This window comes from Sus scrofa, chromosome X (genome assembly GCF_054392235.1).
Source record: "Sus scrofa isolate SSC_HxYL_T2T_F1_AM1 chromosome X, Sscrofa_HxYL_maternal_Yorkshire_Landrace_v2.0, whole genome shotgun sequence".
Taxonomy (NCBI): domain Eukaryota; kingdom Metazoa; phylum Chordata; class Mammalia; order Artiodactyla; family Suidae; genus Sus; species Sus scrofa.
In genome coordinates this window covers 34,449,437-34,461,829 of record NC_139401.1, presented here as the reverse complement: position 1 = coordinate 34,461,829, position 12,393 = coordinate 34,449,437, and the positions used below count along the sequence as shown (strand labels likewise).

The following is a 12,393-nucleotide window of genomic DNA, read 5'->3' as shown; positions in this document are numbered from 1 at the left end:
CCGATTGATAAAGAAATTGTGATGATGGTGTCAATTTGTGATAGCAAAGCACCAACCAGAAAGAGCTCTAGGGTTTTTGACACTGTATATCTGATGGGTCATACGGGTCTGAGTGTTTGGGGTGAAAGTGGGGTCCTCTGATCTTTTCTGTTGCTGGAGGGACATTTGATGGATAACTCTGAGAGAGGCAACACTATACAAAAGTTTAACATTCCAAGAGATTTACTCTCTCTTTTAGTATCAATGAGCAAAACAGATGATGGCAATATATGTTTTATATATGTATTTTGGATTTATTAAAAAAAAACTTTGCCTATAGTCATCTCAATGAAGGATTCTATTTCTCTGATGTACAATCTGACTCACTTGCTCTATAATTCTTTATTGTGAGTATTCTAGAACTAAGAGGGAAAGGCCAAGGATAAGACGTAAGCATCTCCCTATTCAGAATAGAAAAGTGAAGATTTTAATAGTCTATTTAAAATGCTCTGTGGGTCTTTAACAAAAATGCTAACATAACACGAAATATACTGTTAAACATATTTACACACTAATTGTACAAACACTAAATCTTAACCCAAACTGGTTTATATTCTACATTACTACACTTCCACTTTTCCTACTTCATGAATTATTTCAAAGGCAATTTTCACCAGAATGTGACTGTAAAGTGCTGGTATTTTTAATCCTTTGTAAATACATTTAAAGTTTCAACACAGTAGGAAGTTTCTTCTCTGTTGGAAATTTCATACAGCTGTGCTAAGCAAGACACTGAGTTGTCTTTCAAATTGGACATATTAATTTAACTAAAATAAATTAAATTCCATACTGTAGGATGCCAACCAGATTTAAAATTTTGTAGTTCAAAGGTTAAAAATCACTCTTCTTTCAAATAAAACATTAAATTGTGAGTAACAAATAAAATAATTATCTTAATATCAGTTGAGGGGTCAAGATACAGGCATTTAGAAATGACTGATTTATGCAGACATGCCATAGAGTAGTACTGTCTTATCAAATGTGCTTCATTTCATTAAACCTATTAAAAATGCATATGCAAAGAACCTGCAAAATATTCACTATATTCTATCAAAGATACCACTTAATTAAAATACTATGAGTATTATAATTTCCATAATTCTCATTACTTCTCTAACCTTAGAAATATATTGAATCTTACCTTGACTAATGGCAAGATTGTACTATGGAATGTTTTCAAAGTTTTACATTTCAAAGGGCAGGGAATACTGTTCCAGGCAGTAATTTCTAGGAAGCATGATATGTAGGGGCAGGAGTCATAAAAAACCAATCCTTTGATTCTCTCCAGTGATCTCTTGTGCCTACAGAAAAAACAAACCTTTCAATATTTGGACTCATGTCATGAATAAATTCGTCTTTTGATTTAACTTTACTCAACCAGATAGATCACTGACTGAATATAACATGAAATAGTCTATGAGGTGCCCCTATTGACTGATGCATAAAGGCAATAAGATACACTGGAGACTATGTTCCAATTTTCTGAGTTATCTAAAGGAACTAGGGTGTTTACAAATGCCTATAAGCCCTAATCAAAGCATCTGTTAGATCCAGAGAAGTCTTAAAATTTTAGACTATCACCAGCAAAAAAAAGAGTGGAAGCTATTATTAATTAATCTAAACATAACATTCTGTCCCCTTAAACATAAAGAAATTAACGCAGAATTCAGTATGATATATAACTTTGGAAACAGAACATAATGACAAGTATATATGGAGTCCTAGGTTATGAGATGCATGCTATGTGGAAATATCAATCTGTAGGCAGATAAAGGGTCACTGGAGGGCACCCCACTAGAGTATGGGGGAACCTAGACAGGCAAAGATAAACATCTGAGACAAATAAGAATCAATATTAAAAAGCAAGATATCAGAATTTCTGGTGTGGCTTAGCAGTAACAAACCAGACTAGAATCCATGAGGATGTGGGTTTGACCCCTGGCCTTGCTCGTTGGGTTAATGATCCGGTGTTGCTGTGAGCTGTGGTGTAGGTCACAGACACAGCTCAGATCCTGAGTTGCTGTGGCTGTGGCTTAGGTCGGCAGCTATAGCTCCAATTCGACCCCTAGCCTGGGAACTTCCATATGTCATGGGTGCAGCCCTAAATAAAGCAAAACAAACAAACAATGAGGTGTGAGGCTAAAGAGTTAAGAATTGTGTGAAGTGTAAAGCTAAAGAGTTAAGAATTTTTCTGTTTGTGTATAGAAATATCTAAGAGAAAATGTGACTTGGCCCTCTGCCATGAGTATTCTAGACAATCTTCCAGGTATATGCTTGTGCTGGAGATGGGTATACTAATCTGATGGAACTAACTACATATAATTATTTTTACTTAAGTTATATACTTATATCTCATACTGTTTCAGAAAAAAATTTAAGGAAGCTTAAAAGGATGTATTCTTTAAAAAAGGCAGCATAAATTTTAAAAATGACATAAATTTGACTCTAATTATTTTAAGATCCAAAATAAAATGTCAAATTTAGACCATTACATAATTCACAGGGCTCATAACATTAAACAAAACAATTGCTCAAGAGTACACTTATTTCTAGCATAAAAAGTGAAATAGAATTATGTTTCTTTCAGGGCAAGGTCATAAAAAAGGTTATTATGTGTTGTAAATGAACATCTTTTCAATTGCTAAACAGGAAAGTTCCAGAAGATTTTTTTCTTGCCATTTTTCTCTTACCACCTTACAGTTTAAATAAAATAAATGATATTTTTACCAAAAATAAGCAAACAATAGGAGGATATACACTTTAAAAGATGAAAAATACTCCTTTATTTTTGCCCTTATCACTACCACCCAATTAGAAATATCAATTTCATCAAACAAGAAATTTTCAACTCTATTAAGTTTCATAGCTTTGTTTATTCCTGCAACAGCACCACACAGATTGTTTCTCAGACTGTCCTTCAATAAGGCTGATGATAAAACATTTCTGTATGTGTGAGTAGCAGGGAAAGAGGCAATATAATGTGATCTAGCTATTAGATCTTCTGTTGTGATAATCTAAGAATTCTTTTTAACATATCTGGAAAAGTATATGTATCACATTTTCAAACAACAACACTCATGGAGTATTTTTTTGTCAATTGAACTCGTAACAAATAATGAATCAGGGTGAGGATAAGATTATTTTTTCTAGTTAACTGTCTAGAATGTAGCTATAAGTGTTCAACATTAGTTCAGGGTCATAGGTCTTATCAGTGGCAACATAAGAGTACAGACTTAACCTCATTTTGTGAAACAATAACATGGCTCCATCTGGAATAAAGGGGTACTCACTCTTTTGAAGGAGAGCTGAATGAGGTTGGGCATATCTACTGTAGGGTTAGGCTCCCTTCAATAACTTGTTTGAATTGACTGTATTTTATAGAGGATTGGGTGACCAAGGCCCCTGAGGATTTGCCCCACAGCTTCAGTCCCTTAGTGATTAGCATTAACTTCATTTTATTTTGCTCAATAAGTATGGTTCAGATAGTACTTTACTATAGGGAATGAAGAAACAGATCATTTGGAATGAGTACTCATGTCTGTTGGCAGTCTTATTTCTCAATACCAATTAATTCATTGGCATTTTATTTATCAAACATTTTCCCATGTTTTCAAGGAGTGTATCATTTATCTGGTACCTAATTATACTTTGCCAAGTGAATAGAATCAAATGATTAAAATGTGCTGTATCGTGAATCACTTCATCCCTACATGTAATAAATATTAACTATGTTTGGCATTATTCTTGATGTGCTGACTGAGGTTAAGAATGTTTTGAAAGATGGACAGACCAAGTTCTTATGCTCTTCTGGAGTTTATAATATATGGGAAAGCTAATAATACATAAATAAATATGACAATTTCAGATGATGATGAACATAATGATGCTTTAAAACTGGGTTGTGATTTTGGAAAATGGTCTTTTGACTGGAGAGTATAAGATTAAAGAAGAGACAAACTGAATATAAATAGTGCAGTCTAGTTTTGGTAAAGTTATTTCTTAAGGAAGTATAGGTTAACCATTCTGAAGTTGCTAACCATGTAGGCTGGGACTGAACAAACAAGTAAATGGATAGCAGATGGTGGGAGTCAGGTTTCTCACTGTTGGAGTAGGAGGTTATAGATAAACAAGGAGGTATAATAAACCCTTTGATACTGGATTAGAGTTGGAGACAGTGGTATAAACTCAACTTTAGCTTAACATAATGCAGATGGATAGATACAAAATTTAGATAAGTGTGTGTGTACATGTCTTAATATGCATACATATATTTTCTGGCTCTATTCACTGAGAGGATTTACAAGTTAAGTACACTTCTAAAGCAACAAGCACATTCAGCACCCAGATCATGATTTCTAATACCATTCTCCAATTAAAGGAACTGGAGCTTCTTGGAGAAATGTTGGAGCAGAGACTACGCAAGATGAGTCTGGAGCATCTTATAGTACCAGAAATCAAGGAAGTATTCAAAAAACAAAAAAAAATGAAGACATATCAAAGGGACTTAGGAGCCAATCTGAAAGAGCTCCCATTGGCCAAAGTTGGAACAATTTGAGCAACAACAACAAAAAATAGTAACGGATTATAACCTGAAATATTAAATAAATATCCATGAGTTCATAAAAAACATAGACTCAGTGGTGTGCTGATAAATGCTTAATAAAAATAAATAATTGAATAAATAAATAAATGGATGAGAGAGGACAAATCAGAAGAATAACTTATGTAGATATTCCTCCCTCATGGAAATGAAGCTTAACTCCTCACCATGTGAGTGTGGGCTGCATTTAACCCCTTTCTTCCAAAGACAACTTTGATGGAAAGGGGTTGGGGAGGGAAGAGTAACTTAACGTGGAGAAACCTGATAAACATTGTCAGCTCAGCCAGTTGACCAAGGTTAGTATCAACAGTATCACTACTCATGCTGATAGCACGGGTCCTTGATAGAATCTAATGAAAATGGCATTTCACTTCTGTGGTCTTCCTCCCCAAAACCCATAATCTGTCTAATTATATATAAAGAAAAACTTCAACTGCAGGACATTCTACAAAATGCCTCACCAGTACTTTTCAGAACTATCAAGTTCATTGAAAATAAGGAAAATCTGAAAAAAGATCAAAGGCTAAAAGAGGCTAAGGAAACATGACTGAACATAATGTAGTATCCTGGCTGTGATCATGGAATAGAAAAGGACATTAGGTAAAAATCAGTGAAATACAAATACAATGTGGAATTCAGTTAATAGTAATATATTAATGTTGGCTTTTCTATTGTTGAGAAATATATCATAGTGATACAAGACGTTAACAATAGGGAAAATTAGATGGATATATTAGAAACTCTTTAAACTATCTTTGGAAATTTTCTGTCAATCTAAAACTATTCTAAATTTAACACTTTACTTAGATTAAGAAAAAAACTGGCTTTTGTTAAAACAGGGTAAATAAAAGTCAGAGAAGGCTTTTCTGAAGAAGTAATGTTTGAACCTGGATAGAGCACAGATGCAAAGTGCTGGAGGAAGGGCATTCCTGACAGAATAGCAGATGCAAAAGCCTGAAGCAAGAATGACTTGGGGTGTTTAAGGAAGAGCAAAAATACCTGTGTGGCTAAGAACATAGCATTTGAGTAGAGAAACTGGTACAAGGTGAGAGCAAAGAAGAAATCAAGGGGCTAGGATATGTAGGGCTTTGCAGGCTGTGTCTTTCCCTCATACTAGAGAATAAGCATTGGGTAACTGACATCCTTCCTCTCGACTCAACTCTAGCACATTAACTCATAAATACAGTATTTTTTAGTGACTGAATTCAAAACCCAGGAAGAAACAGGCCCAATGGTATGCTGGTAAATGTTTACCAACTGATTCTCTAGAGGAAAATAAAGCCCAGATTGTACTGTTGACCAATTTCCTTGGTATTCAATAATCCCATCGTGGCCAATTTCAACCTACCAATGTGCTAACACTGAAAAGAGGTGTTTGGAAGAGATGTGTACAATAAGCTCTTGAAAGCTAGCATGGCTGCAGCACATCACTGCACAGAGGCCACTTAGGATCTCTTCTGAACAACACTCTCATTTGGCACAATTCTCAGTTGGCTATGAGTCCACCTATTCAATCACAAACACTTATTTTCCCAACTTTTTCAGAAGGACATTATTAAATGCCTTAAATTATTAAGTCAAAGTTAGCCAGTAAAAGAAGGTTCAGTTGATAAACCCTTCAACTTGTTCTTGGTGAACTAATTTTGACTCACTCCAAATCACCAATTCCCCATCACAGCAACCACAATTCATCTCTGCCAGGTTCATTTCCTAAGGTTTTCTGGGTATTGAAAACTCATCCACCAATCTTTACTTGGGCACATTATAATCTTCACATTTTTGAAGATCAAAGCATTTCTCACTTCTCTAAAACAACATCACTTTCATATCATTGATTGCTCAATGATTACTGACAGCAATTTGGTAAGTTATGGCAATGAATCCCCATTTTAGTTTAAGTAGCTGGTTGGAATTACCATCATGAGGTCCTGGAGATTGGCCAGCATGCTAATATTGGAGAGCTCTTCCTGGAATTGAATATCTCTTCCTTGGATCAGCTCACAGTTGGGGACAACAACATAACTAAGTAGCTGTTCTGTGGTCTGCTGAGTCAAGAAAACTCAATTTTCCTTGCTCAAGGAGCAGGGTGAAGGGATGACATAAGGCCATACAGAAAGGCAACAACTATAAGAAGCCATTCTAGTCAAGGTATACAAGAAGCCCCAGCTCCTTGTGAGAACTCTCATGTGATGGCATGGAGTTACAGTCATTATTAAACTTCCCAAAGTATACAGCAGATTTTATGTGCATATATAACAAAAATTACTGCAGACCATAATCCAGTGGTGTACAATGCCCAAACAGAATGACTACCATTAACTAGTACTGTGGTCTCCAAAGGAGATGAAAGAACATCTCACATTATAGTTTCAGAGTGGGATGACTTATAAAAACTCGTTTAATCCTGAAAACAGCCTTCTGATAACAATATTCCATTTAAAACACAGGAAACGATGCTCAGAGAGTTAAATCACTGGGCTAAATAATGTAAAATCACCATTTTTGTGGGTTGAAAATGCAAATATCGGTAGTTTCACATTCCATCTATTCTGGCCAAAAGTCATAGTCTTAGAAACAAAGACCTCACTAAAACTTCGGTCTACTAAACTAGACCCTGTTCTCTTTCCATGTCACTTCACTGTATTTTTAGGGTGTCAATCTCTTGGTTTATAAACCTTTGGAAAATAGTATTTCTGACTTTTTATATATGGATTGAAAACGACAGATCTAAAAATTATTAGAAAATCAAATTTATCACTCATTTAGTAATACATTGATGACAGTTGTTAGCCCTATTGCTTATCAGCACCACTTTGGGAGATTAATAAAATGCATGTTCCAAGGCCACATACCTGGTGATTCAGGTGGGTCTGTAACAAGCTTCAAATTCTGTATTTTAATAACCATCTGATATGGTTCTGATGCATCCAGTTCTGGAGAGGTATTGGGTAATCACTGAAATATAAAAAGTTTTAATGAAATCCGTTTTTCTCTTTGTGCATAGCATTTTGGCACTGTGCAGATAATCTGAGGCTGAGTACTGAATTTGGATGATACAAATCAGCAACTCATAATTAAGCATGGGCAGGCTGATGTGCAGTGTACATCCACATACAACTGGCTATGACTGCTTCTTCAATTCAGCCTGTTCTAAGAACACCAGCTGGGGGCTGAGTAAATTGGACAGAATCAATCCCTTCCTTCCTACTCATACTCTCCCATTCCCTCTTATCCAACATCAACAGCCCCTGCTTTCTAGTCTCCCTGACATTTCCTGAAGTCAACAGCTGCCGTTAAGTAAGTGTGACCAATCAGACTTTGGTGGGAGAAACATCTCAGAGATAAACCATTTTTCACACAAAGTTTTTTTATTTTTTATTAAAAAAAAACTATTTTGGTGTCACAGTAGAAACTTTATTATTAACTAAAGAATGTAAGTATCTCAAGAGACAGCATATAGGAAGGAATAAACAGAAAATAAAACATAATTAAAAAGCAGATAAAAATCTTTCCTTCCTTCAGATTTATATTCTATTTTCTTCATCCATTAGTAAATTGGCCTTTTATTTGTATCTATAACTCACCAAATTTAGCTTATATGCTCTCCAAAATAGCATGATATTTTCTTTGTCAGTCATTTGTCAACATCACAGGTATCTGAGGTGTCATCCACATAAACCTCCTTCCTGCCCATCCTCCAAAACACACACACACACAAACACACACAGATACATGCTCAAAAATCATATTTTTTTTTCTTGTTTACATCCCCCCCGACTTTAGGGGACCAGGGAGTAATAATGAGGACTTAAAATTTTTCCCTTATTTAGCTTTAACTCACAAATCATTAGGAACTGTTCTAAATACCTAGATGAGATTTTAAAACAGCAACTAATATATTTCAGCACATTTTCTGAGTGCAGATCACACAGCAGATGCTGTGCTAAGCCACTGGGATATATCCCTTCAAAACACCAGGCATTAATCACAACTTCTTCAGCTTATATGCTACGGAGAGAAGACAGACATTAAACATGTCATTGAAACTAAGATGATTGTTAGGAAATACAGAATATTACCAAGGGAGAGTATAATAGGAACATAAAGCCTAATCTGTGCTCTAAAGAAGGCCTCCATGATGACATGCTTAGTATACTGGCAGGGGCAGAGGAAGCAAAACAAGAGAGTGGCATGAAATTAGGTAAGGAGCACAGGCCAGAAATTGAAGTCTAAGCAGTATTTAAAGTCCTTGATGACTCACTGAAAGGTTTAATAGAGAAAAAAGTAACATTAACTAATTTCATTTTACTGTTAGTTCACCATCTTCAAATGAGTTAAATATTTTCTTTTTTTTTTTTTTTTTTTTTTTTTTTTTTGTCTTTTCTAGGGCCGCACCCAAGGAATATGGAGGTTCCCAGGCTAGGGGTCGAATTGGAGCTGTAGCTGCCGGCCTACACCATAGCCACAGCAATGTGGGATCTGAGCCGCATCTGCGACCTACACCACAGCTCACGGCAATGCTGGATCATGAACCCACTGAGTGAGGCCAGGGATTGAATCCAAAACCTCATGGTTGCTAGTCGGATTCATTAACCACTGAGCCACGACAGGAACCCCAAGTTAAATATTTTCTTCCAAATGCACTACCACGTATATGGAGCCCATTTATAAAGGCAATTTTGCAACTGGCCAAAGTTGCTTAAGTGTTTAAATCTACTATATGTAAAACTAGCTTCATTCCCTCCTTAGTATATGTTTATATAATAACCATGTTTCCCAGGTATTCGTAGAGCAATTAATAATAATCAGTGAGTTAAGGGGACACTCTGATGGATCATTTCACTTCAAGTTGATATTGCCTCTTGGGTGAGAGTTCCTAGAATACATTGATTCAAGGAGATCAATACATTACATGTAAGGAGCAACTCTTTCTTTTGTAGTTTATTGATGATTTCATGTAGTTTGTTAAGCAATCTTACATAAATCATGATATACCTAACCTCAGTGAAATCTTTCAGTCCATTTATACCCTCAATATCTCATTTTATACCAATGTTAATGTTCTTACTTAAAATCATTATGTTAAAACAAGAGGGGGATATAGAGATAACTGAGTTCAGACCATTTCCATTCAGAGGCGCCAAGAGATTCAATGATCAGCCCCAGACCACACTGTGGGTTAGGTCAGAGCAAGAGGGGCTGTACATGCTGGTCTCTTGATTTCATTTCAAACTTTTCCTAATCCTAAAATATAAGTTCACAGGCAATTCTCAAACAATGGAAATTAAAAATGTGAGACCAAAGACTCGTTACAACAGCTATTGTGCCCATAAATTTGATGTGGGAAACAGACTTTTATGTCAGCAAGCTGAGTTTAAGGACTATATCAGAAAACAACCCCTTCTCAAAGCAAACCTCAAACCTTAGTGCTTTTCTCGAATAAGCTAAGGGTCACGTGGACCTTAACATATAAAAGAGGCATATACAATCATTTTTCTTAGCCACACCAGCAGCATGTGGAAGTTCCAGGGCCAGAGATTGAAACTGCACCACAGTACCAACCCAAGCTGGTGCAGTGATGACGCCGGATCCTTAACCAGCTGCACAAGAGGAGAACTCCATATTCAATAATTATTAACGGGAGTTCCCGTCGTGGCGCAGTGGTTAACGAATCCGACTAGGAACCATGAGGTTGCGGGTTCGGTCCCTGCCCTTGCTCAGTGGGTTAACGATCCGGCATTGCCGTGAGCTGTGGTGTAGGTTGCAGACGCGGCTCGGATCCCGCGTTGCTGTGGCTCTGGCGTAGGCCGGTGGCTACAGCTCCGATTCGACCCCTAGCCTGGGAACCTCCATATGCCGTGGGAGTGGCCCAAGAAATAGCAAAAAAAAGACAAAAAAAATAAATAAAATAAAATAAAAAATAATTATTAAGGCTCAAATATTGGCATCAATTTCCACTAATTTTTTCCACTTTTAAAAGAGAAGATTTTTACTAAAAATTTTCAGTTTTACAGAACATAAAACAGCTTTTTAAAAATTTTATTTAAATATAGTTGATTTACAGTGTTGTGCCAATTTCTGCTGTACAGCAAAGTGACCCAGTCATATACACATTCCCTTTCTTATATTATCTTCCATCATGATATATCCCAGGAGACTGTATATAGTTCCCTGTGCTATACAATAGGACCTCATTGCTTATCCACTCTAAATGTAGTAGTTTGCATCTACTAACTCCAAATTCCCAGTCCATTCAATTCCCAGTCCTTCCCTCCTCCCCCTTGGCAACCACAAGTTTGCTCTCTGTGTCTGTGAGTCTGTTTCTATCTTGCAGAGCGGTTTACTTGTGCCATATTTTAGATTCTACATATAAGCTTTTTTAAACCTATAACTTAATGGTAAAATATGGAATAAACTTTAATTGAATGCACACAATTTCCTTTAAAGCTAATTTAATTTTTAAAAAGTTAAGGGAAAATGCTTGGGAAAAAAATCTTTTGATTTTATGATTCCCAAAATAGCCTTTAAAAAATGGGGACAACTTGAATTTATTCATCCTTAAAGAAGAGCCTGCTGTTTCTACTCATTTCAACAACAGTAATTTAGCTTAGTTTTTGTTATTTACTCAGATATACTGTGGATTATGTACTCCCCAGGTGCTCAATAAATGACTGCTGTTGGATTGACTGACAGATGTGTTTGATTTCCTCAGCACTACAGTAGTGAGTACAAATAGATACACAGATGCTGGAAGTGAGTAGTTTATGGATTTAGAAAGTGAAGCAGGGCAAGGGAGGGGTTTAGGGTTCATCAAAGAGCTGAGACACTAAGTTCTATATGCCATGAAATTCATGTCCATCAATTATTGGAAACATATGTAGGGGATTAGTGAATATGAACTACACTCAAAAGAAGTGTTACAGATTATTAAGATAAAATTATTTTATGTAATTACATATTAGAGACATAAAATAGGGTTCTATCTTGACCTTCTGCTTTCCTCCAAATTTTTTTTTCCACCATGCCCATGGTATATGGAGGTTCTTTGGCCAAGGATCAAACCCGTGCCACAGCAACAACCCTAGCTGCTGCAGTGACAATGCCAAATCCTTAACCCACTGTACCACAAGAAAACTCCCCAAATATTTTTATAAATTTCAAGAAATAAGCAAAACTTATTAAGTAGTGCAGCCAAGACCTAGAATACACTAAATATCTATTATCCTATGGGCCAGGCTCTGAGTTTTGGCTGGGAATGTAATGACAGATAAGACAATTTCTTCCTGAATGAGCTCACAAATCAGCTCACAGACAGGTGAGGTGTCTCTCTCACCATGGGCATCAACCTGTATTAACCATGACTTTTATTTTTTATATCCTCATGCTTCAACATCTTGTGGCCTTGCTGACCGTAGAGGGACAGACCCTCCTGGGGTTATAATTCCTATAGATAGCAAACAACTCACTTGGGAAATGTTTCTTTCATATGCAAACCAACCAGTCCAGAGCCCATTCCTCCAAACACCTCTTTTATTGGGCTCTTGCACTCTGGGCCACTATCTCCCTGCCCTAATTTCCTGGGGCCAGGTACCTGACAACTAGGGGCAGTTGCTATGCCACAGAGCCCACAGAAATTATTCATACTACCCAATCCTAAGCCTGCTCACCCTGTCTCATCAGTTCCTTCCCATGGAAACTACAGTACAGGCCTGTGTGTTTTTTTCTTGTGCTGTCTACCTCCTGACTGATCCCAG

General features: G+C 36.5%; 1 protein-coding gene across 1 annotated transcript in view; it reads right to left on the bottom strand.

The window, feature by feature from the left end:
* Window positions 1-12,393, bottom strand: part of LOC100521702 (melanoma-associated antigen B16-like) — a 287,354-nt gene that overhangs the window by 133,608 nt on the left and 141,353 nt on the right. Inside the window, exon 4 of the mRNA XM_085007602.1 lies at window positions 7,492-7,594. The gene's annotated coding sequence lies outside the window, so the exon portion shown is untranslated. The remainder of the gene's footprint in view (window positions 1-7,491; window positions 7,595-12,393) is intronic.